The sequence below is a fragment of the Crotalus tigris genome, unplaced genomic scaffold (assembly GCF_016545835.1).
Source record: "Crotalus tigris isolate CLP2741 ecotype Arizona unplaced genomic scaffold, ASM1654583v1 scf7180000023608.1681014, whole genome shotgun sequence".
Taxonomy (NCBI): Eukaryota; Metazoa; Chordata; class Lepidosauria; order Squamata; family Viperidae; genus Crotalus; species Crotalus tigris.
Genome location: NW_024100075.1, coordinates 1103091 through 1129398, shown reverse-complemented (window position 1 = coordinate 1129398; position 26308 = coordinate 1103091). Strand labels below are relative to the sequence as shown.

The 26308-nt window shown below is 34.0% G+C and overlaps 1 protein-coding gene across 2 annotated transcripts in view; it reads right to left on the bottom strand.

Moving 5' to 3' along the window:
* GMDS (GDP-mannose 4,6-dehydratase) overlaps positions 1-26308 on the bottom strand; it is a 273055-nt gene that overhangs the window by 170972 nt on the left and 75775 nt on the right. The gene's annotated exons all lie outside the window — the stretch shown is intronic.

Here is a 26308-nt window from a genome sequence, read left to right as displayed (position 1 = left end):
CTATTGGAATCTTGTAGAGAGCTTTAGTATACAATAAACCTCTATATTCATTTGAACTGCCTGGACTCCTGATTTCCTGCGCTTGACAGCATCTTATCTTAACCATGGAGGACACAATTCAGAATGCCAGACTAGAAAAATGCTAATAAAACTATTTCTACCTTGAGAATTAGCCTTTCATACTCATCACAAAAGAAGATCACACAACCGAAGCCCTAATTAGACAACCCTTCTATTCCCAGCAATTGATATTACCATACTCAGAGTGCAAACATAAAGTTGTTATAATTATTAGTTTCTGATAACTTTATCCTTTGAAAACCATCTACTTTGGAAGCCTATCTCAGTGATACATGGCTCAGTTATGGGTCTAATATAAGGAAGAAAAACTTTTCTGTATCTACTTTTTGGTTATCATCTTACTTTTGTTCTGTTTATACTCTTTTCAGTTCATCCTTGTTTTTTTAATGTTGTAAGCTGCCTAGAGTAGCCCCATGGTGAGATAGGCAACAAATAAATTTAACAAATAAAATAAATAATACTTTTTCTACGAAATTCATAATTTGTCTCTGCGATGCATCTCTTTGTTTTTCCCTCTTTAATCAAACAGTCAAACATAACATTCTCTTATGAACTACTGTACTCTGGACCATTCCCTTTTGTCTTTCAATAGCTAAAGTATATTCACCATGGCTACAATGGCAAGATAAATGCTAATTAAAAGCTGAATGGGTGGTAGAGCCAAAGAAAGTTTTTGAAAGTAAACCCGATTTCACTTTTACTTTACACAGCTTCTTCTTGGAGATAGATTAGTCTCCAATGAATTTATGTCCATAGCAAATACATGTACTTCAACAGCATTTATTACAACGGTAGAAAAAACTGATTGATGGGGGAAAACTATGATTAAGTGTTAATCTTACATTAACTTTGCTTACCAGAATTTTTTGAAGACTTTTTAAAAGTTAATTTTCTGGGTTTAATACTAAAAATTAACTAGTTATGGGGAATTCCTTAGAGGTATATAATAAAAAATTTAGGTGATATATGGAGATAAAATAATACAGAAATACTACTGTTAAGTTTTATAAATGTAAACTAGATATAGCTATTGGCAAATTTTGTAGAAATAACAATTCTTTGATTCTGAGGGCCAAATCAAAATGGAATTATCTTTGTGATCAGCACCTGTAAATCTTACTTTACTGAAATTTAGGCCACATCCAGCCAGTTAGTTTGCTATGCTCCTCACCTACCCCGGACCTAGCAGAAAATCATGCCATCATAATTATTGCTGCCACTAAGGTATAACCAAAATAAGTCTGGGCTACGATGCTGTCAATATAATTTTAATATGCAACATTCCATGAGCTAGTGGATCTTCGGGCTGAAATTCCAGCCATACCCAACATTATCTACCACATGAAAAGCCTCTTTCAACTGGTCAGCACAAAGCTTTAATGATTCCATATAATACACTTTTATCCTGGCTTACCACTGAACTACTAAACATTTGATAAAGAATTCCTTGAAATGATGGATTGACTAGTTGACTGGTTGATTAGTTTGTCACCAGTTGGCAGCAAAGAGTTTTTGTACCACTTGGCTACCATCTACTGAGTGTCTGACTGAAGATCTGGAGTTTAAGATAAGATTATGTTGAGAATGAAGGATCCTGGACTCTTGGGGTAGCAGCAGCAACAAGGAAGGGGATTCCCTGGCAGAGAAGACACAAATCCTTTCAATTACTCTTCCAACTACATATATTAAGTCCAGAACAAACTGGTTAATTTCAGGGCTTTGCGTTCTTTCAGTTGAGTAATTGACTGATTTTTTAATTTTTTTTTATTTTGGACTGGCTACTGAAGCCAGGATACATTTCCTGCGTATACTGGCTGCTGAAGCCAGGATATACTTTCGTAGCTGCATCCAAGACCAAATAACACTTGATTAATAAGTATTATATTTTTTAAATACAAAAAGTATTTTTTCCACTAAAAGCTGAATTAAGCAATCATTTAATCACTGTTCTCATTTAAATTAAAGTAAGTTAGGTTGTAATCCAAACTGCAGTAAACTATGCTGCAATTCAACCCCCATCACACCCCAAATGAACTTAAAACATTCCAGCTGGTGGCTATTTGTAATTTCCCTGCCTCATGTTAGTTTTCTGACATTTTTATTGCCTGTTGTTCTAGTGATAATGTGCAAGCACAAAGATGTATTAAATTAGGGATAAAATGGAAACACATATAGATTGAAGAACAAAACAGAAGCATGTATTCAGGATATGTACATGGTTTCCCTGCTACTAAGTTTAGCATATACATTAATTGGAAAAAGATCAGGATTCTTCTTTCATAATAAATATTCATGTACTACAGAACTGAATAGCTGTTAAATGATAAACAATGGTTTGGTGTTACAGGAATGTGGGCTGAAGGACCTTCAAGCTAACATAATATTCCATTCCAAACACACAATGACACGCAGACACAGGATTTTGTTTTTCATTTTTTTCTAATTCTGTCAAGTCTGTGTTTATCTTGCAAAACAGAGTTAACGTAACTTTGGTTTAGTCTTTTTTGCAAGAGTTATAAGAAACTGATTTACCATTTTTGGTTGAAGCAGCAAATTAGGGCTTGTCTCAAATGGAGAAAAGAATAAATTATTGTACATGGAGGGAATGTTTGAATCTTTAAAGTCTTGATTCACAGTACTACCTTTGTTATTACATCTGAAAAACTCCAGAATGCATACACTGTTATTTCCCATAGCAAATAATTGAAGAGTGTGTGCTCACTTGGTATGAAATCTATTGTCACTACTTTCAAGCTCTAGGATTCTGACTTGTTTTAATATTTTCAGTAACACTAAGCCCTTTTGCTTTTGTTTTCACACCTAATGAAAAAATATTCTATGGTAATAGTAATTTCTTTAAAAGAATCAATACTCTGCAGTATTCAGTTTGCTCTAAAAACATAGCAGATTCTATATATTTCAATTTAATTTTCCTCATTGATTTTAACAAGTTTTTCCCCCCAAGGCAGGTTGTTTATTTTTAAATTATCATACATTTCTGACAATGCTCACATCAAAAGGAAAACATTTTTGCTTGGAATGTTTGACAGTATCCAAAATGGCCTCTCTATATCACAATAGCAGCTCATGAACTGACTATTCACATTATTTATTAACAGCTCCACACTGGACAAATTATTTAACACAGTGATTCCTCCTAAAAAGTCAAAAAGTAGCAATTAGCTAGCTCAGTATGGGATAGTTTGCAACGATTTATAGAAGCTCTCAAGCTGTCACAGCACTTCAAGGCACCAATGGGGGAAACCTTTTAATGAGTCATTTGAGATGACAAGCATTACATGGCACACATGGGTAGGGATGCAATTGGCAGGTTATTTAGTTACACAATTTCCCCTACCTGTCTTCTGCACTTGTTTAACTGTTTACAACACAGGCTGATGGCAAGGGTGAACAATGGAGCAATTTGTCCCAGCCAAAAAGAGTGAGAAGGAGTGAAGGAGCTTAAATTTTGAACATTAGCATTTATGAATGGAATTTTAATACTTACGTAATAAGCAAACCAAAGGTGGCATGGATTCAATTAGCAACTGAAATATAGGAAAATGATATCTATTACTAGCCCAATGATCTGGATCTAATCAATGAGGAGGGAAACATAAAAATGGTCATTGCTTTTTCTTCTTCTATAATCAAGATTCTCCTTTTCAGTAAAAGTTATGTGAGAAAAATGCTGCGTTTAGATAAACATATATACATTTAGATAAAGAAGAATCAGGAAGAAATGAGAAAGAATCAGATTTACAGTTAGGGATCACATTATATGTGGCAGGCTGGTCTCTAATTCATCCACTTAAAGTTACGTCTGCTATGTGGGTTGATAAGAGTGCAGGGGAAATAGCTACTCAGTTTTTTCCCCATTGTGTTTTTTTTGGGGGGGTGTCTTAAATTGTCAGTTTGTCATCACACTGCGTACTCATCCACTAGTTGGATGGTTTCTGAGAGATCACAGGGAGAAGAGTTAAGCCACTTTTTCCTCTGTTCTCCGTTGCAACCTTGTCTAGATACCTGGATTTTTTAAAAGGACCTGTAAGGAAACTAATCATATTGATTAACTGACCAAATTTGGAGTCTATTTTAACCATCAAACTGATTCCCCCCCCCCTTTGTATGGATCTCTGTCAAGGGATTTCTGTATGTATCTGCAGTTTTCATTATGTATAGCTAGCTGAACTTGGTATGAATGAATAAACAAATGAATGATTATGTACCATCAAGCCATTTACAACTCCAAGCAATCACACAGATAAGATTTTCTCTATGACAATCTGTACCTAATCTGGTCTTTCAGATTGGTCTGAATGAACTTAGTTTTAGTAAAATGTAGCTACTGTAAAAAAAAAAAGTTTAAGTCATGTATAATATTGATCTATGTGCAGCAGCAAAAATTTCATTTTATTTATTGCAACAATTGTAAAATTGCCATTAAAAATGAGCTGAAATATTTGGGTGAGTTTTCTGGATATATATATATATATATATATATATATATATATATATATATATATATATATATACATACACACACACACACACACATATATACATACATACATACATACATACATACATACATACATACATACATACATACACTGTATTATTCTTTTATTGTTTGTAAGCCACCCAGAGCTTAATGGATTTAAGAGTGGGGTGGCCTCTAACTCTATGAAGTGCTTTGAAAGTTCAATTTAGCAAACAAAACTGAATCCAAAAGCAAGCTAGTGATTAATACTGATATTCTAGAAAGAATCAGGAAACCTCCCCCCTCCAGCTCAGTTGCTATCAGATTTTCTATCAGATTACTCCTTTTCAAATAATCATCTAAAAACTAAAAGCTAAATTTATGTGACTATTTCCCATTTTTGCACAGATCAATAATAACACTTTTCATCTGAAGCTTTGACCCCCTCCTTTGAAGCTTTTTCAGTCATGTTGAAAATACATTCAGTTTTACACTGCATCTTCCGGATTCTGGAGAAATTTCTATAAATAACTGCAACTCCCACCAGAGAATGGCATTCTAGACTCATATTACAGCAGAGGCCCAAACTGAACCAAAGACTAAGTTCTGACTGCTAGTAGTTCTAACGACTCTGGCTAAAAAAATTTCTTATCCTTGAGAATTCATAATATTACATAAAGGTGGAACAGATTGCAAAGTAGTCCGAGAAGTCTGGAAATACTTAGTATCTTTTAAGAATGATAGTAAATAAAAAGTGTAGAAATTAAGAGCAATTTGCTGACAAGCAGAACCAGCCTACTGATGTTAAGCAGATGCAGAGACTTTTAACATAAGAGTGATGAGGAAGTGCTTGTAAAGATAGAGATAATTATTGCTTAGATATGTCTATAGGTAAAGAGTCAGAGTGTGCCTCTGTAAATGTGTTTTAATTTACACCTTTAAATGAGTAGAATCCAAATAGGTGAAAAAGATCTATCTGTAAAAACAAAGTAGAACACAGTATTTCCTCCTTTTAACCTTTATCTATACTAGGCCAATGATATCACCATGTTATTTACTCAGACATTTTCCATACTAAGGGAACACAGCAAACAAAAGTAAGTCTTCTTTGAAATACAAACAAATTGTTCAATAACAAATCAGTAGATACATATTCACATTCGACGGGTATTTGTCATGCTTTAAAGTCATAGTCTCAAAAAGTCTGAAGGAGAAATATATAGTATCAAAGGATTTTGTCAATGATCCTACTCTAGAAAACTAATCAAATATTGTACTGAAATTAATTAAACACCGTAACTACATGTAGACTTTCAAAATCTATAGAAAGGATACTTTTTACATAAATACTACATCTGAGAGCTAATCCTTTTGTACATTATTGCATTTTGCACATTTCTTTCCCAAGAGAAAGGGAACAAAGATTTTATTCTAGAAATAAATTCTGTAAGTAAAATAACTGTAGAAAACCACACCTCTCCATTAAAAAGTCACACCTCTCCATTAAAAAGTCATTATTTTGAACAGGTATTGAAAATTCTATAACATTTGTGAAAGAAATTTGAAAATAAAGCTGTGGGCTAGGACCACTAATGAATCACACCCCAACCTTTTGATAAAAGGCAACTGTTAGTTGCAATCCAGTCAAAATGTCAGGTGTTCAAGTGCAGCTATGAACTAATATTGTACATAAAGCCCAAGTGCTCCTTTGAAATGGATCAGAAGCCAAGGTCAGATTGGAAGTCATAAAACTTAGGCTTTTGTATAGACTTCTTGAGGGAAAATGTCAGCAACTTTTTTTCCTGAAGGATGGAGAGTGATAGGGAAGGCAGTCACTAATCTTATCTTATTTTATGGCATTTCTGGTGAATGTGAATGCTATAGATCAGGGCTTTCCAACCAGTGGTACAGGTACCACCTGTGGTACATTGGCACCTGGCAGGTGGTACGCGACAATCCTAGAAAAATGGTAGCGGGGCAGGGGAATGAGCTGAACCGGTGGCAGCACTGCACAAGCCTGAGCGAGAGATGGCTGGAGCTGCAGGGCTGTCAGGGCTCAGCGGAAGTGCCAGGATCAGTGCCGCTTTCCAGCTGATCAGTGCTTCTTCAGGGTTGTGAGGGCTCAATGGAAGTGCCAAGATCAGTGCCAGGCTCCAGCTGGAGCTCGGCACAGATCCTGGTGCTTCTGCTGAGCCCTGAAGAAGCACCAATCAGCTCGAAAGCAGCACTGATCTTGGCGCTTCTGCTGAACCCAGAAGAAGCACCGATCAGCTGGAATGTTGCAGCATCTCCAGGGTGTTGTGATTTACACTCAGATGCTTGGCAACTGATTCATATTTATGATGGTCACAGTGTCCCAGGGTCACGTGAAGCGATCAAAATCTGCTACAACCACCCAGCAGACGGGGGGGGGGGAATAAAAACCAAACACCCCCCACCCCACCCCCACTGCCAATTCTCAACAGAAATGCTCACAACAATGAAAACCTCGGATAGGAGGAAGAGCGCCGCCGGGTGGGCAGGCAGGTGTCTTGCTCGGCTGTGGCTTGGGGGGCACTTTTTTCAGTGCCATTGTAACTTCGAACAGTCACTAAGCGAACTGTTGTTAGTCGAGGACTACCTGTACTTTATCACTTTTTTCCTTTTTTTTTGTCATCAAGTTTTTGACACCTTGCTAGGCAACTGGTGGTACTCGGATATTGCCATATCCTAAAAGTGGTACAATAGGTGAAAAGGTTGAAAAGCCCTGCTGTAGATGATTTCAAAGTTAGCTACAAAGTACTGGAAAGGAAGCCTGCTGTCTTCTTCCTGATTTTTTTTTTGTTGTTGAAATAGCTCCTTTTATTCTTGCTGTGTTTCTAACTCATTGTCTTGAGGCACCCCTGCCCCCCTTTCCTGTTAGTTTTTATTGAAAGGAACAATAGGCAAAAATATCTCTATATTCTTGAAGGAGACTTCTACATACAAATAAAAACATAGGGTAGGGAGTTGGCATTCTTGGACAGACAAAAATCCTTAATTTGTCTGTAAATGACCCTTTTCTTCGCCATACAAGCCACAACTACTGTTACTAAAGGGAAGAGTAAACCATTCTCTGTGCATTAAAAGTTGGAATTGTTATAAATGTTAATTTAGATGTTTTCTAGTTTCCTATGTGTCGTTTTATCTCTAAAAATACATTAGGCAGGTGCTAAATATATAATTGATCTGTAAGAATACAGTCCAAATAAATTATTCTGAATGAGAAGGTGGGCTTCAATTATGCAGCCTCTTACTCTTACATTAATTAATGTGTAATATGTGTACTTGTGAAAAATACGCAACTGTCTGACTTATCGTACATCTACCGTATCATATAACTATGCTAAAACTACCCTTTCATCTGTAAGATAAAAGTGTTGAAATTCTAGCTGAATAAAAATCTAAAGTGAGACTTTAAACTTCTCCTGTGCTGGGAACCCAATTGACACAGTTGTGCAAAACATTTTGACCATTCCAATGTATTTCTGCATTTAACATAATAAGCTATTTCCATTATGGGAATTTTATAGATTTAGATAAATAATACATAAGTTAACAATTCAGAAACGATCAGGATGGTCTCAAACTGTCTGATCTTACAAAACATGTTTCAGAAACAATATGAGATGCAAAAACTCTCCATACAATTGTGTAGCAGAGAAAAACATCAGAGTCTGCTGACATAAATCCTGCCAGGTCAAACTGAAATCTAAGGATTCAGATTACGTTGTATAATGAACAGCATCTGCTTTCATCTCAGCCTCAGCAGGGATGAGGCAAGAGACATCATTCAAGATGTAACAAATGAATCAGCAGCCAGCATGGCCCAGCAAGACTTCTAGTGGGAAAGATGATGGAAAAGCATAGGTAGGATGTTTTAAACAGAAACATCTGCGTCTGTAAGTGACTATAACATATGGTATATTTTAAAAAATCAATTTGGAATGAATTATAGAGGTATAATATCTATCTATTTACTGCTATCAACCTCTATCTTTGTATGAGTGACTATATGTGTATGTCTCATGTCTGTCTGTCCATCTATCTCCTTCCTTCCTTCCTTCCTTCCTTCCTTCCTTCCTTCCTTCCTTCCTTCCTTCCTTCCTTCCTTCCTTCCTTCCTTCCACCCATTCTGTAGAGCAGTGTTTCCCAAACTTGACAATTTTAAGGCATGTGGACTTCAACTCCCAGAATTCCACAGCCAGCCAGAGTTGAAGTCCTCATGCCTTAAAATTGTCAAGTTTGGGAAACACTGCTGTAGAGTAATAGTTTCATATTCTTTGAACATAAGAACAAAAAGTGATCATGGAAACCGATCAGTGTGGCCTACTTTGATAGATGTGTAGTTTTATTGTTTTAATGCAGTTCTACAGTTTTTTTTTTAAAAAAAATCCTTTGTTAAGTGCCATAGTGACACACTGGTTAGAATGCAGCATTTCAGGCTAATTCTGCTGACTGCCGATTGCCAGTAGTTCAATTCTCACTGGCTCAAGGTTGACTCAGCTTTCCATCTTTCTGAGGTTGGTAAAATGTAGACCCAAATTGTTGAGGCAATATGCTGACTCTGTAAACTGCTTAGAGAGGGCTGTAAAGCACTATGAAGCGGTATTGCAATTAACCAACTTGAGTACCATGATTTGGCTACTTACTACTTATATTCAAACAATCAACTGATTCAATTATCTTTTTTTCCAATAATAAATTTTACTATCAAAATAAATATTACAAATTTCAAGAACTAAATAAAAATTGTTAAAATATATCAGGGTCTATTTTTTCATAAGTTAATTTCAGTTGTAATAAAAAAACTACTATGCATTGATATAAAATAATTCTCCATTAAATTGTTTAACTCAATTGTTCCATCAAAAATAAAAGTTTGAAATGTTATTCATTTTCAAATCCTATCTGGAAATTTTTGTAAAATTAAAACTTTTAGCTACTTGTAATCTCGTACTATTTATTCTATTGGTTATTTATTTATTTATTTATTTATTTATGAATCATATATCAAGTTGCTTTTTATTATGTGCTTTGAAACAAATTTACCTATCTTTCAGCTCAAAATACTTACTTTGCATATAAATCGCAATGTCCTTAGAATCTGCAATCTTGCAAAACCTTGATGTTATTGCATGAAGTATTCTAAATATTTTTTTTAAATAAAATTAAATACTCTTAAAAAGCAAATAAACCTGAATATTAATCAAATTGTATAATGATGCTCATACTGGACAAAAAGAGGGCAAGTCACAAATCATATGTCACAATGCAAAGTCTACCCCTTACATATTTCAGTGCTATATCATGAAGCACATACCAAAAGTCGGATTTTGCACTATGATGTCCTGGGACATGTTATATTATTCTGACACCATTGTGGCTAATTGAGGACACTCGGTGCCCATTATCTAGTAAAGTTCTGAGTATCGTTTTGGAGTTTTCACATTTCCAGTAAATTGCTGAATGAGCATAATATACATAGGGCTATTATTGATTGGTATATTTTGCCTATATTTTCAGTACTTTAAAATCAATGAATTTTTTAAAAAGAAAATAAATGTTCAACATATATACTCTCCATTTAGCAATCACAATGGGACTGGCATCATGGCTAATAAGCAGAGTGTCAGTAAGTGAAATCGGGACTATGCTTACCATTTTACTTCAGTTTTTCATTGCTTTATAGATTGGCAAATATTATAAATGTGAAGATTAGTTGCAAAAATATGTTTTCATCACTGTCGTAACTGCAGATTGCTAAATGAGGCAGCTGCTAAAATAGGACTATTTTTATGCCACACTTAGAAGGTAATGCCTGGGAAGAAAACAAATTTCACTGAGTATGTTCCCTGCAGTGATAAGTGGGAAAAGTTGGTTTTACATTATGGGAGGAGATACACAAAAGAAGACAAACCCTGTTTGAATGTATTATGTCTAATTAGGAAGGTTCATTATGCTGCAACTTTCTGGATGGGGAACAATAAGCATAAATCTGAAGAAAGTCTGCATAATAATCAGTTTATATATTTGAATGTGGTTTCTCCTGTTTGCAATATTGTTTTTTTTAAATGGGATGTGGATAAAATACCCCAAAATATATACTCTCTTGATCATTGTTCTGATTTCATAAATGTGTAATTTCCTGCCCTTTTAAGCCCCTTTTATTGCATTTAAGTTTTATCTCTCCTGTTATACAGTATTTTGTCACATGCCAATGTACAATTTTATTTATATATATTTACATTCACATAAGCTCATGCAAACATATATTCAACTAATAGATCAATATTTCATAGATACAACTTTATATTCTAGATTTATTTTTATTAATTAATCATCAAGTTGTTTCTTTTAATTATATGTGATTCTTTCTGCATTCTCCTGTATTGTAGTAAATTGCTTTTCATATTGTTTTTGATGTTTTAGAAATATTTTAGATTTTAAGAATTTACTGTATTTTTCTAGATCAGCCTTTCTCAATCTTTATATCCTGGAATAACTCTTGGAATAATTTTTAGGCTTCTGGGAACCCTTTCATAAAAATTGCCCCCTCCATCACAAAACAAGTCACTTTTGACCTACACAGTCCACGTTTTTCATTTATAACAACCTCAAAGTAGCTGGGTAGCAGCTAAATTTTGCCACAGAAAAAGTGCCACTACTGTAAGCACTAATACTGCACAGTACACAAAGTTAAAAAAAAATATTATTATTTTCCAATCATGATCTCTTGTGGAACTCCTAGCAACCTTTTATGACAACTCCCCCATATACAAATATATTATTTTTCACACTTATTTAAATAAGATCTATTAAACAACACCAAGAAGCAGATAGTGAAAGAACAGCTGTCTTGAGAAAACAACAGATTTATATCAAGGTCATTTGAATTTTCTGGGATTTCACAAAATAGTCTGCTACCACTTTATTCATCTCAGTTTAATTAATCACAGTCTATTTTAATCAACAAGATGAAGCCCTTGAAATCCTGCCAGCATTTATTTTTAGTACCAATAGCAACCTAAAAAAGAATGCAATACATTTTTCCTGTAAAGGTCACTCTGTCTGGTTACTGTACTTGGAGATTAAATTTAAATGCCACAGTGGACTATGTCAACTTAAATGTGGCAATCTAAAACATAAGTATTTTTTACTTTGTGGCTCTTGGTATTATCTCCCACTTTCTGAAGTAAAACAACAATCATTCACATTCCTAGCAATTATGTTGGCCTTTTATTTGCAATTTCTATCTGTTTAATTTGTTAATACCCCTTTAAACTCTAGCATAAAATCACATCTGCTATAGTTTGATTTATCTTAGATCAGTGTTTTTCAACCTTAGCAATTTTAAATGTGTGGACTTCAATTTCCAGAATCCCCCAGCCAGAATGCTGGCTAATGAATTCTGAGAGTTGAAGTCCACACATCTTAAAACACCCAAGGTTGAGAAACATTAGATAATTGTTTGAATTATATGATTTTAAAAAATCAGAACAATGTTTGATAATAAAGATGCCAGAATACAACTCAGCATTATACATGTGTTTAAAAAATTATAGTACATAAGCATGCTTTTGTTTTTAGCTGTGTTTTTATAAATAGTTATGTGCTGCCTGGAATAATTATATGAGATAAACGGTAGTATAAATCTACAGTGATAACAGTGCAAAAGTATTGCTAAGTATTTTGAGGAACAGAAATGCCTGTAAAATAAGGCATAGGTTTACTTAGTCAATATCAATTATTTCATTTTACATACTTTTGCCACTACTAAGCTGTGTCATTATTATATTCTCCATTCTGCCATCTACATTCCTTCTGAAACCCGTTCTCCTCAAGCTAAAATGGATGGGAATAGCTGTTGCCAATGATTTCAAAGCATTTTAATTGAAAGGGCAGATGACATTTGAAGGTTTTTGAATAAAGAATGAGGAAACAAGTACTGTATCTAAGCTCTGATTATAGAACAGTTCAGCTAGCAATGACCTCTACGGCTAAACTTTCAATGTGTTAGATATTCAAATTCTAAAAAACAGAAAGGTTTTATAACTTGAAGTATGATGGGCCTCTGAGGGCTAGGAAAATAACCCTCTACAAGCTAAGATACATTAGCTATACCTCAGGTTGTCAAACTGCCATATGCCCCCCTAAAATGAAAAATGAATTAGTTCAAGATCCCCTATGGATAAAAGTTAAAAATACTTAATAACAAAATAATGAATAACATTGCTGTGATGGACAGATCATTTGGACAGATGGCTATATCTACTGTTTGTGCAATCTCTCAAAATCTGCTCTAGACTTTTCTCCTCACTTTGCCTACCCCTAGGCCAGCCCACTGCAGGACTTCCCATGGAAAGCATGAGTGAGTTTTACTCTGCCCAAGCTTTATCCACTTTTTAAAAGTTGCAAACTTCCTCATAGTTGCTCATGAGTTTCTAAGAAGTCATAATTCATAACCTGGAAAACTGTAAGCTACATTGTAATATAAAATAACCGATTGTTTAAAATATAAAAGCTGTAAAAATAATTTTAAATTTGTAGAATTATTTTATGTTACATTTTTAATTATATATTTTTGTTACAATGTTATTAGTTGATAGGTAATATTTAAATATTAGAATGGCAAAAAACACATATCAAACAAGACTCTTTTTTTGGAGGCTACTGGCATAGGCTAAATGTAAATAAAATAAAATGAGATAAAATAAATATTCCTCACATTTTATTTATTATTGATACTTCTAGCAAGAGAAGTACTAACAATATATCTGATGTACTCAGAGCTGCTTTCAAAGACAATCTGGAAATGCAACTGGTTAAAAATGCATCTTTATAGGCTTCTGTAGCACAGAAACTCTGCTAAATAATCCCTGTCAATGGCCATCAAAAGACTTCCAAATCATTATTTGACCCCCCCCCCAATTTCTGTAGCATGGTAATTCAGATTAATATAACCACAAAGCTATAGTCTACTTGCCAGGGGGAAATGGCTATCTTATGCTGCTCACCTTCTCCATATAAGACTATTACTACTCATCTATACATGGGGCTGTTGGACCTAAATAACTCCATTACCACCTTAATGATCTTCTGCCTCTGGCAAATAGTGCCCACTGCTGGCATAGCAGAATCAACTTGCCAATTAGAATTGGTATAAAGCATAATGCCAAGTCACTGTTGTTTGTCAATGTATTTTTCACTGTTTTCTAATATATTACATTAGTGGCACAATAACCCGTAGGATTTAACTTTAAATAATTACTATAATTACTGTGTGTGTGTGTATGTGTGTGTGTGTGTGTGTGTGAACATTTGAGGGCTTTTTGATTAGGCATGCATTTCACCAACCAGGTGCATGGCAGTCTTTCCTCCTTCCTATTAAACTCAATCTTAGTCTTCACTGCTAATTTGCCTCAAGCTGCTTATATTGGGCTGCACACTACCTTCCTTGTTTATATCAGCAAGCCCTTAAATTCAAAGCAAGAAAACTAGTCTCTCAGAGGCTAGCAAAAGGAAAAAGTCATGATTTGTAACTATGATAATTACGTTGGCATCCATTCAAAATTAAGGAAGGGCAGCCCATAGATACCATAATGACAAACTCCTTCTGGCACAATTGCAAAACAAATTATCCCTATTCAGTATCCATTTATAGGGAAAAATGGATCTTGAGACATTTTCACAAATTAGAGTTTGCATCCAAATTGAACAGGGAAATTATTCCACCATGCTAAAATTATTTGTACTACTCAACTGGGAAACTTGAGGCACCTGGGAAATCTTACAGTGAAGATGAACAGTAGTTTGAAAAAAAAGAAAAGAAAGCAGTGTAAATAAGGCATACTGAAGCTAAATTGGATTCATATGAAGGACTATTTATTTTGAAAGGGTGCAAAGGGGTGAGCTGATGATGAAAAATTGAATATACTTATTCACACCTTTAAAAATACAGTTCACCTCATACGAACTTTTTAATGAAGCCAAAAATTTGGGAGCTACTAGAAGTCACTGAATTTATCATCATGCCTCTCCAAAACTAAAAACTATAAAGGCCAGTGTTAAGCAAAATTTTCTTAAGCAATTTAAGAAAATTGCTTTTATGTGTGTAAAAATCATTTTTTAATTCGTCTGCAATATTAGTATCAGCAAAAACATGGAAATCTAAAAAATGGTAAAAGTGATGCAAATAATTAATGAGCATACAAACAATTAAAAGGATAAATATCCATTTTGCTCATTCTACCTAAATATTGCCCTAAAAATTAAAAGTATAAATTATACTTTTGCTGCAGTAATTTCGTATATACGTTCTTTTTCAATATTGTTGGTTGGTTGAATGGATGGATGGATGGACGGACAGACAGGCAGAAGATAGATAAATAGGTAAATAGGCAGATAAATAGAATTAGAATATAGCTGTTATTAAACTAGTTTTGTAAATTAAAACAATTTATAAATGAAAACCATAATTATTTCATATTCACTTATTTATTTTTTCTATTTATATAGCTACCCACTTTAGGTAACAATTCTGAGCAGCTTACATCAAGTAAAAACAATGCAAACATAGTATAAACATGATATAAAAATATGGAATATAAATAAATACATATAAAACACAGCAAATATAGTGTAGCTAATAAACCAAACCAATCTAACCAGTATAAAACGTGTATTATGACTAAATCCATATTTATATGGGTAACATGAGGGACCAAATCTGCAAGATAGTACGAGAATAATTGATGCAGCTTAGCCTTAGTAGGAAAAGCTAAAGAATGATCAATTATTGCTCTTTAGTATTTATGCTGCACATTTCATGCCTTTTGTTAAATACAAAAATACTATGCAGTTTTTTCAGCATGAATTTAATATATTCCCACTCGTAACATCATAAAGCATGTAGATCTCCAGAAAATCATTTGTCAAACTTTGTCAAGTCTTAAGTCCTATTTACTGAATTAAACTGAAGTTCTGTTACTCAGTGGTATTTTAATAAATATCAGTCTGATTCCTGTCTTAAAACTCGTTACAGAACAGGGATTTATGCTGTACTAGCTGTGCAGTTGAGTGGCCAATTCACAAGGGCAAAAAAACGCAGGAGAAAAGAATATCCATCTTCCTCCTTTATAACAAGCAAAAGTTCAGCTGATAAGTTTGGGCCAGAATCTTGTCCACAAACAGCATTAGATGCCAGATGGGTTTTGTCCGATCATAATTTTTAAAAAAATACTCATTCTCATATATCTTAATCAAATCTGATTTTGATTTGGGTTTAAACACTTAAAATAATAATATCTAGGCCAACCTTGGCAACTTTAAGACCTGTGGACTTCAACTTCCCATGCTGGCTGAGGAATACTGGAAATCCACAAGTCTTAAAATTGTCAAAATTGGACACTCCTGCTCTATGCGCAAGTATAGAGCATTTCTGCATAGTGATTAAAAAAATCATTGCTAATTATCCTAGTTAGGAAGGATGGTATCTTTGGGGAATGTCCAACATGGAAGAGGCTAAACAGAACACAGAGATGGGCAGAGAAAGTATTTTAAAGCACTGGGGCTAGAGACCACCCAGAAGAAAAGAAAAATATTAGATAGTAAAATCTTTTGAACTAGTCAGTGGCTAATCGTCTTGTTTTCAAATCTTTCACATTTTTTCTTCATTTGTGTGTTGGGTTTAATTCATTTTCAGAACATTAACATGTTCTTTATCAATGTAGGAGAGAAAAGTTGATTTAAGATAAACTGTGTGATAAATAGAAACAATAAGATTCAGAAGGTGACAAGTTGAAAGTTACACTGAAACATGTTAGCTGTGATTACTATTGCTAGCTCCTAAACATGAAATTGCACTCTAATATTATACTCTTTGCCAATCTGCAATATATGATACTATGCTATAAATAAACACTGTTATGAGAGGTCTTTCAAAATTGCAAATATTAACTGTACAAATATATTATTTCCTCAGTCTGTGCAGAAATATGGAAATAATATAAAATCAGATTTGTTCATACACTATAAAATTAGCTAATATAAACAACTGACAATTAAATTCTGTTGATTTACATTCTGATGGCCAGATTCCAACTTACAAGGTCCAAGATATTATTTGCTCTGCAAACTATTAATTGCTCAATAGTCATAGAATTGGAAGGGACTTATCTTGGCCCTCAAGTGCACATTCTGCTTAATGCTGGAGTCTAAATGAAAATATCATCTCAACAGATGTGGTCAAGCCTATGCTTGAATACACTCCTCCCTAGCCCCAATGTCAAGCAGCTTTTCCTGTTAGGACATTTTTCTTCACATTTAGGCAAAATCTACCTCCTGCATTCTAAGAGCATAATTCTGTCTTCTGCATCCTGGATGGCAGTGAGTAAATCGTTATCTATTCCGTGACATTTTTATATTCAAAATTAGTAATTATTCTGCACATTTCTGTCAAACCTGATCTGGAATCCAGTTACTTTTTTTTACCAACTTTTCCAACTTGTTAAATAAAACCTAACCTGCTTTCTGAAGCAGAATAAGGATTGAAACAGAATAAAAACTGAGTCACGCTACCTTTTCTTTGTTATCAACATTGACGACATATTGTTTTTATTTTGAACATAAAGATCAAGTAAGAAAACCTACTTTCAAAGAATTTTAACATAAAATTCCCACCAACTCTTATTTCCTGTAAGAGCTTCTTCTATGTAACCTCTTTTTCAACCTCAAGTTGAAATAGTTCTTACTTAGTATCTTTTTTTCGTATTGTTTTGCTTGTGGGTTTTTCTTTTTTTTTATTTTTGGAAGTTACTATCTCCTGTCTTGAAGTTCTTTTTATAATTTTTCTGCACTAATTAAAAACCACTTTCCTGAATTTCAATCTATAGTCACTTTCAATTTCTCTTAAAATTTCTTTAAAATTAAGAGCTTCAATATTACATGGCCATTTGTCCCAAAAGTACACTCTACTTTCATTTGTCTATACTTCCCTATTTGTTAGCATTAAGTCCTAGTTGAAAGGACTTAAATAGCTGATGTCCTTATGCCTTCTTTCACCTACTGAAGAGGGAAATGTCAGCAAGACAGATCAGGAATTTCCTTCCTGAAAGGATGATGCTTGACTGAGTTTGTTTCCCAAGAGACATGGGGTGATTCAAAATCCCCCATCAATACTACTTCATACCTCTTTGAAAGATCTGTAATTTGTTTTTAGAAAAATATCACTCATATTCACTCCTCAGCTGAGTGGTTGACAGAAGCAATATACAGAATTCCTGTACTTCGATCACAAGAATATTTTTACTAGAATACCGATAATTCTCTGTATATCTATTATATCATAATTCTCTTCATGTAATAAGAATTAATAAATTCCTACTGAGTTATTTACTCTTGTGGTGCCCAATTTCTCATATCCAGGATTCCACTTCCAAGCCTATGGGATTATTTAAAGTTTTTCTGATTACATGGTTTGACCAATTATTCCTTTCAATCCAAATGAGGTACAATCCATCAAGTGATCATCATCCTGGTAATGCAGTTCAACGACCCATAAACAAATATTTCTGCTTCTATAGGCAGTCACTCAAATGTTGTTATTCTTCTTTTCAGACATTTTCCTTGAGCTAGAAGGACTGATGATAATAGCACCTGAGCTCCAGGGTTCTTTGGTTTCCTTTGTAGAATCCAGCATGATTTTGTTGTAGCCACTCCTAGAATTATTCACACGTGGGTGAATAAGAAGGGATTCCTCCCATAGGCTTGATGAGTCATATCATCATATCCTTGATCCTCGCTCCTGGAGAAAGCATATTTTATGTCAGTGAGTCCAGTTGGCCTACATTAATATGGGATCAACTAGTATAACTCTTCTCTTTGTTCCCTTGGAGGTAGCAATTGTATCCCCTGTGTTTTTCAAGGCATCAGACTCTCATTTCCTGTTGAGCCGAAACTTGTTCCTTCTCTAGAGATTTAAGCCCATTTCTTTTGGAAGACTAATTCTAAATTCCAGTGAAGTAAAGTATTTTCTACAACTTGTTTTCTGGTTGTCATTCTCATCTAAAGGGCTTGATTGATTCTCTTTTTCATCAAATACAGTATATCCTTTGTCTGTTTCTCTCTAACAAAACTTTTCTTAAGAGCTGAAATTGGCCACTTGATGCTGAAGTATTCCCACTTCAAGCACTGCTACAAGCTTGCTCTTTTGGAAAATATATATAAGAATTTTTTTTAGGCTATAAACACTGTAGGACACAGTTACAGTCATTGATTATAATTTAAGTTACCATAAGTAGAAAGCTCTCTATTTTTTTATTCTTGTTAGGCACCTAAGTTAGCCAAGTATAGTCTGTCAATTTAGAGGAAAACACTGTTTGAATCCCCAACTAAACTTCTATGAAACCCGTTAGCTTTGTGCTTGCTCAAAGGACCTTATAAAAAAATCAAAAGATTTCCCCCCCCAGGGCAATTATTTGTTTTCTTCTTTCTGTAGGTTATTTTGACATGCAAACATGCTTTTATTATAGTTTGTAAGCAAGCAGAGAAACGGCCTTAATCTCAAAACTTTAAGAAAGTTTCTATGAATTTACAGTGAAATGCAAAGAGCTTCAACAATTTAGAATGTATAAAATATCATTTCAATACAGCCATTTTTATATTTATTCATTTGAATACTGTAACTCAAATGCCAACGAATGCTAGCATTTCAAACAGGCCACCTTAAGTCATCTCCATTTTAATTAGCACTTTGCTAGATCCCATCTTCAGATTAAAATAAATAAATAAGAGAATTTGATTTCTGAACTTTAGATTATAGCCAAAAAGATGAGAAATGCATCTTCTTAAGTATATTCATTGTTCTTGGTTGTTGACTAGGAGAAATATCAATCTGCCCTGACCCTGGGTAACAGGGGCAAATGTGTGCTAGTTTTCTTTTATTCCTATACGCAACGATGCTACAATTCCATATGAGTAGAGTAATTTCAATTTTTGGTGAAGTTATCAAACGTTTCATTCATATTTTTTATTCACTTATTATTTTTATTTAATAGGTTTTTCCCCTATATTAGCTTCAGAATAGGATGCTGGGTATTCCAATATATGCTTTTCTTTCCTTGCCTCATTTGTTCTGTTAGTCAGATAATATAAAATGTAGTTAAGTTTGTAGTGATAGGAAATACTAGCTAGTTGGTCTGAGTTACTTCTAAGTTCATGTTTAGAGGAAGGAGGGCAGTACATAAGTTGATCTACGATCTGTGCAAAAGAGGGATAATTTGCAAGGCCATCGAGGCATAAAGAAATTATAATTGTTTTCAAGAGACTGAGCAAACAATGCAGAAGATTTTTATTTGTCTTGATTTTCTTTATTTATTCAATTGAGCTGCCATCTCAATCCAATTAACTACAGAAAATTTCAGACAAGAGAAAAAGGTGACTTTAACAGGAGAAAACAATAGCATTTTGTATGTAAGTTATTAATATTAAAGCTGGTAGAACAGATGACACAATTAAAAAAATAAAAATAATTCCATTTTAATTAACATTTTAAAATAGCTGTCACTTGTGGGAACTATGAAGACTTCAAATAGATATATTTTGTAAATTATGTAATTTATACAGTGAATGAAATATACATTCGATACTAAAAGGAGGTATATAATAAGAAAATGTCTTGAATTTTGAAAAACTATCTTGAAGAAGGAATGCAATGGTTATATGTTGTATCAGCTTCCTTTCCACCCCAATTAATGCAGCTGTTAATCATGAAGTTCGCTTCTACTGCTGTTTTACACACCTACAAAAACATCATTTTTCCAGAAAAGCTGCAACACTGAGCTTCTCTTGTTTTCAAAACAGAAGGTTTTTTTAAAAAAATAAAATAAAAATCTAAGAACACACTTGATTCGGTTTTCCCCCACTTTTCTTCCTTCCAAAATCTTATACTTCTTCATCACTTGGGTGGGCAGATTCATGAGAAGCCTTGATTTTTAGTGTGGCTATCACCAGGCATTTTGTTACTCTCCTGAAGCACATCTGGGCTTTATATCAGCCCTTTAATTAATCCTCAGTGAAAGCCAAACTATGACATTTTGACTGGGCAGGCTCCAGTTTTGGACAGGTCTTGATTTATTGCGACTGAGTCTCAACCAACTTTGATTTATTTCAGCTTTGGGGAGAAGGGCAAGCAATGGAACAGAAAAAGCACTGTTGGACACAGAGTGCATGATAAAAAGAAAGGACCTCCAAATTTCTATGGCTCAAATGACAAACCGTTCAGACAATTGTAATAGAAGGCAATGTGCCTTAAAAAAAGAGAATCCTTAGTAAAAGGCATGATATTAAACAATGTTGTATGCATTTAACAAAGTTCAAGCTATTTGCCAGAAGTGCCAATGAAGGAAATGCACGTCTTATCTCTTAAGAAAACAATAAATCCCCAGCCACTCATTTGGGTTAATCATAGCTATCATCTGTATTCAGTAAAATGCAAAGAAACAGAGTTGATGCTTTCCCCAACGAGTTTTTTCCATTAGAGAGGATGTTCTATTGTGTGCCAATCTAATTTAAATGGATGTCCTATGATAACAGGTCTTTCTTCATTCCAATCAAATTCATTTTTGATGAATAAGCAAATAAACAATGTGCCCAAACTGTCAGCATATAAGAAATAGTGTAATCAAACTTCCACTATTCACCTAAATAAAGTAACAATAATAATCATATCAGGTATTAATGACAATATGCTAGCATTTATTTAAAATCACTTTAAGGATGCATTTAAACTTAAAATCCTCTCAAGGCAAGCTACATAACTGTAATAGTATAATGAGAAATAATAGAAGCCAAAATAATACAACTTTAAAAATAGAAAATAGTAAAATCATGTCTTTCATGTTTTAGTGGCTATGGCCATATCTAATTGATTCACTATACACATAGTGAACACTGATGTTTTGATAACATGAGACAAGGGTGGGTAATTTGATGTGTTCCCCCCCCACTACATGCTGAGGTTGGACCATCAAAGTTAATTGGTATGACACCTGAATTATTTGCAGTGTACTTTACACAGTTTTTCAGTATTTTTTGAGTTAAGAAAGGTGGGAAAGAGAGCAATTGCTTGTAAAAAAAATCACCTGTTTCCATTTTCATCCATAAAACCAATTTTTGTAAGCAAATATGAGGTATTTGGATGGGAACTGGTAGTTTTAAAAGTAGAAATCATAGACATGTGCTCTAACCTCATACAAAGGCCAAACTAAACCAAAATCTGAAGATAACATTTGGTAAATATTCAGTAAATAAACTTAAAGCTTAATTGGTGACTAGGAATTCAGCCTATTCCAGTCTATTAACAGTCTCAATTGAAAATAGAATCAGATGGCCCAGAATGGTTAGGCAAGTTTTGTTGGTTAATGTTGCCTTCTTATGAGATAGGATTACTATTGTGACCTCAGACATTATGCTTTGATTTGTTAAATTTGTATGTGTGTGTGTTTATCTTGTTTGCCTCCCAGAGTTACTTTCATGAGATGGGAAGCCATTTAAATTGTTTAAATAAATAAATAAGTGGACTGAAAGCTATTATGCTTTTTAGAAGAGCTAGTAAAATGTTTCATAAAAGTGCATTTAATTGTACAGTGATGAAAATAATACAAGAATAGACTATGATCCAAAATGAGAGGAATTGTTGAATATGTTCTTTGTCCTTCAAATCTCAATATTTAAAACCAATATAAATAAACTCAGAAAATATGATTTAAAATGGGAAAGGTTGAATCTACTAATAAGTGAAAGGAGCTCAGTATACTGTAAATAAGTGAGTCTCTGTGGTAGGTGATAGCTTAGAATAAGAAGCTACAAGATTATTGTTGTTTCACTACTAGTGAGCTTTGTTCTGCTTTTATTCACATTATCTGAGAGGGACAAGTTAAGTGATGTATGCACCAAATATCCACCAGTTGAGTGCAATATTGTAAATTTAAACATATTAAATATATTAAATTTTAAGATGTTGTTGACATATTTCTAGGAACTTTTCTTTAAATTAAAAAAATAATCTGCACCTTAATAAAATAAATCTTGACTCCTTTTTCATATTGATGGATTTGCCATTCTAGGAGATAAGATTCTTCTTCTCTATGAGAATCTTAGGATGTCAAATGCAAAAATGCCAAATCTACATAATGCACAGTATTTGTACAAGAAGAATGAACAAACACACTACTTAAGGCATTGTTAGCTCAACAATAACATTTAAAATATGCCTAAAGTCTTCCGTGTACTTCCACTCAATATATTAATTTAAGCCAGGAATTAAAAAACATTTTTAGAGGCAGAGAATGAATCTTAAAAGTAAATTAGGTTCTGAGGGCATGGCTGTGATATAATAATGTTTTGAATAATATGGGGAAATTCCACCTCTAACTTCAGCCAAGATATCTGTCAAAATCAAAGGTTACTAATAAGATAATTAAGTAAAGATAAAAGAAATGTCAGGCATACGTAAGGATACGGCATAGAAAATTTATTCAATAATCTGGTCAACTAAAGTTCAACAGTAAATTGGTGCCAGATAAAGTCAATGGAGGGGTTGAATTTGGAGTGCTGGTGGGAATGCAATGATTCTAAGAGGATGATGCGCTTAACTCCACCTCTCAGCTCTGCCTGCTCTTCTTCTATAGGAAGCTGCAATTTGACTTAAACTCCTTCTGTGGGGAACCATGCATTCTAGTTCTCTATTGGGCATGAAAACTGGCTAGATGAATTTATACCAATCACTTTCATTAAACTGAATGGACCTTACAGAGTTGTTCTGGGGAAAAAAGGTGGAAGAAATGCATGCCACTTTGACTTCATCAAGGTGAGATAACTGCCCTCTTGCCGCAAATAATCAATAGAGTACATACTATGTGGTGATGATAACTGTGCAGCCTATTTCAAGTTTTATATATGAAGGCTGTTACACTGACAATTTTAGGATTGGAAGCATTAAATCCGCCTTTTATTAAAATATCAACTACATATAACATTGTCGTTTTTATTTCAAGATCCGTTTCTTGTTCATTTTCAACTCAGATCCCACTTATACCAACTTTTTGGAGTTGATTAGCACATTCACAGTTTTGAAAGCATGTCCCAGACACTTGGAAAATACTTATTTAACATAAAGCAAACCTGTGAGATTGCTCTGCAGTGTCTGTCAAGCATTCCAGACCCATCCCACCTTATTTCTCTTTTTTTCCCCCTGGAGAGAGGGACAAACTTTCAAAGACAGCCTGGGACTTCAGCCCCGTCATATATTTTTTTTCTCTAAGAGTGCCTCCAGGATTGATGTGAGATTGAAAAACATTCTTGAAAACAAAGATGATGTTAGAGACCAGGCTTTAGAATATACCATCTTTTATGTTTCCTTTTTGAATTAAAAATACTGTTAAAAAATAAAACTGAGGAAGAGGGAATCTGATAGATATACTAGAGCACCTATGGTCAGAATGCTAAGTATCTGGGCATTGGTGAATGAATATTTGAAGTGAGACATGGCTTACCTTTCAAGAATTTCTGTTGGTTATTTTTCAGGTGTTACAGAAATATATGCAGTACAATATGTCTCACCAAATAGTCTTAGAAAGCAAACTTCAAAACTTGAAAAAGTCATGTCACTTTCCCCCTCAACACTTTGATCTAGTTACTATACACATGGAAGCATCAGGTAGTTCTAAACCTAACAAACATCTAAGACACAGACTGAAACGAACTGCATTCAATAACCATCTCTGCAAATAGGTCTTTATATAGAGTAAGATACACTATATGTGATATCCACCTATTTACATTCTAAAATGGAGGGAAGCATAGCTCTAGCAATAGCAATAGACCTTGGACTTATAGACTTATAGCTCCATAGTGCTTTACAGACCTCTCTAAGCGGTTTACAGATTCAGCATGTTGCCCCAACAGTCTGGGTCCTCATTTTACCAACCTTGGAAGGATGAAAGGCTGAGTCAACCTTTAGCCAGTGAGGATCGAACCCCTGGCAGTCAGCAGAATTAGCCTGAAATACTGCATTCTAACCACTGCGCCACCATGGGTCCAAGAGTAAAAACAACCAGGCAATAGCACTATTTGACTGCAATAAACTTTCTCCATTTATTTATCCCATTAACCACAGCTGCCAGTCCCCTGAGATAAGTTGAAAGCCCGCCAAAGGCGACCAGTTGGAAAGTTCAACTGCTCTATCTTTGGATCATTAACATTATTTGTTAGGTCAAGCCACATCCCAGAACACCTATAGCTGAAAATTCAAGTATTTGTTCTAAAACTAGAAGTGGCATATTAAGTATACCCTGTAGACTTGAGGAATGTTGTTTGACACTGAAGAAGAATCACAGTTGTTTTGTGCGCAATTGTGCAACCTAGTAAGTAGGCTAAAAGTTCCTCATGTCTACAAAAAGGTATAAAATATTAACATTTTATAACTGAAGGGACCTCAACACTAGAATTTTTTTAATAGTTTTGCAAATTTTAATGTTACAAATGATATTCTATATACACGAGATGTTCTAAAATGTCTTCTTACAAGTGTGGTTATTGTCACGTGTAGATAGATATTATCTGAAAAATGGATAACAACACCAAGTACTTGCATATTAAAGGTCATTCTTCAGAAAACAATTTTATTATTTAGACTTAAGTATTTTTTGAAATAAAAAAGACAAAATTGATAAACTGAGGCTATGCTTGTTTTACATCTTCAGGTTCCTTCATGGTCACAATTTTAACTCTTTCAACTGTGTGCTATATTGGATGAATCCAGCAAGCTTGATTCAGAATATTAGAAAAACCCATCTATTAGGTGGACAACACTGCTGCATTGTATATGACACATTTTAAAAATTTATTTTGGTTTATCTTAAAATAATTGGTTACCTTCCAAAATATGACTGCAATTTTTAATTTCTCAATTGGGAGTCACAACTAGGAAATTTTATACTTGAAAGAAAACCTAACTTTTCAATCATTCCAACTGTTTTTTAAGACCACCAGTGTTCCAAGACCACTTAGAAAACTATGGGAGTAATCTTGATAATAATTCACATACAGTTATCGAAGCACAGGAAATGAAACCAGATGGTTTTGCTGAGGAAAGCATTTTATTTTATTTTTTTGCCTTTATAGCTTTCTGACACTAACACTTTTCACACTAACAAATACAAAAATGGATACAGAGGTTTGCTTGATTTTGTTTTAAATCCCATTATTTCTATTTGGGAGGTTTCTTTCATAAATGGCAACATCTTACAGGAGCTATGAAACAGATGAGTATAATTTTCTCAAAGAAAAGGAAGCTATTAGTAACACCTACTTGTAGACACAACTGCAGTGCTTTGTAAATGAATGCCATATGATTTGGATTAGAAAGAGCTCTTGTGTATCATTATGAAAATCACTTTCTTGCCTAAATTAAACACTTTCAAATAGAGACTTTATTTATGTCAAAATAACCACTGCCTACTTTTTACTTTTAGTCTCCTATTGCCAACTAACATATATCCACCTATAGAATTTTTGCATAACTTTGTCAAGGAATATGATCAACGCTCATCACAACAAAAGGTAGTTTGAATGAACAACCAGCACCAAAGGTTACTACTTGTTTCACTGATTCCAGCATGTCATGTGGCAATGTGAAAAAGTGTTCCTTCCCCTGCTTTCAATCAA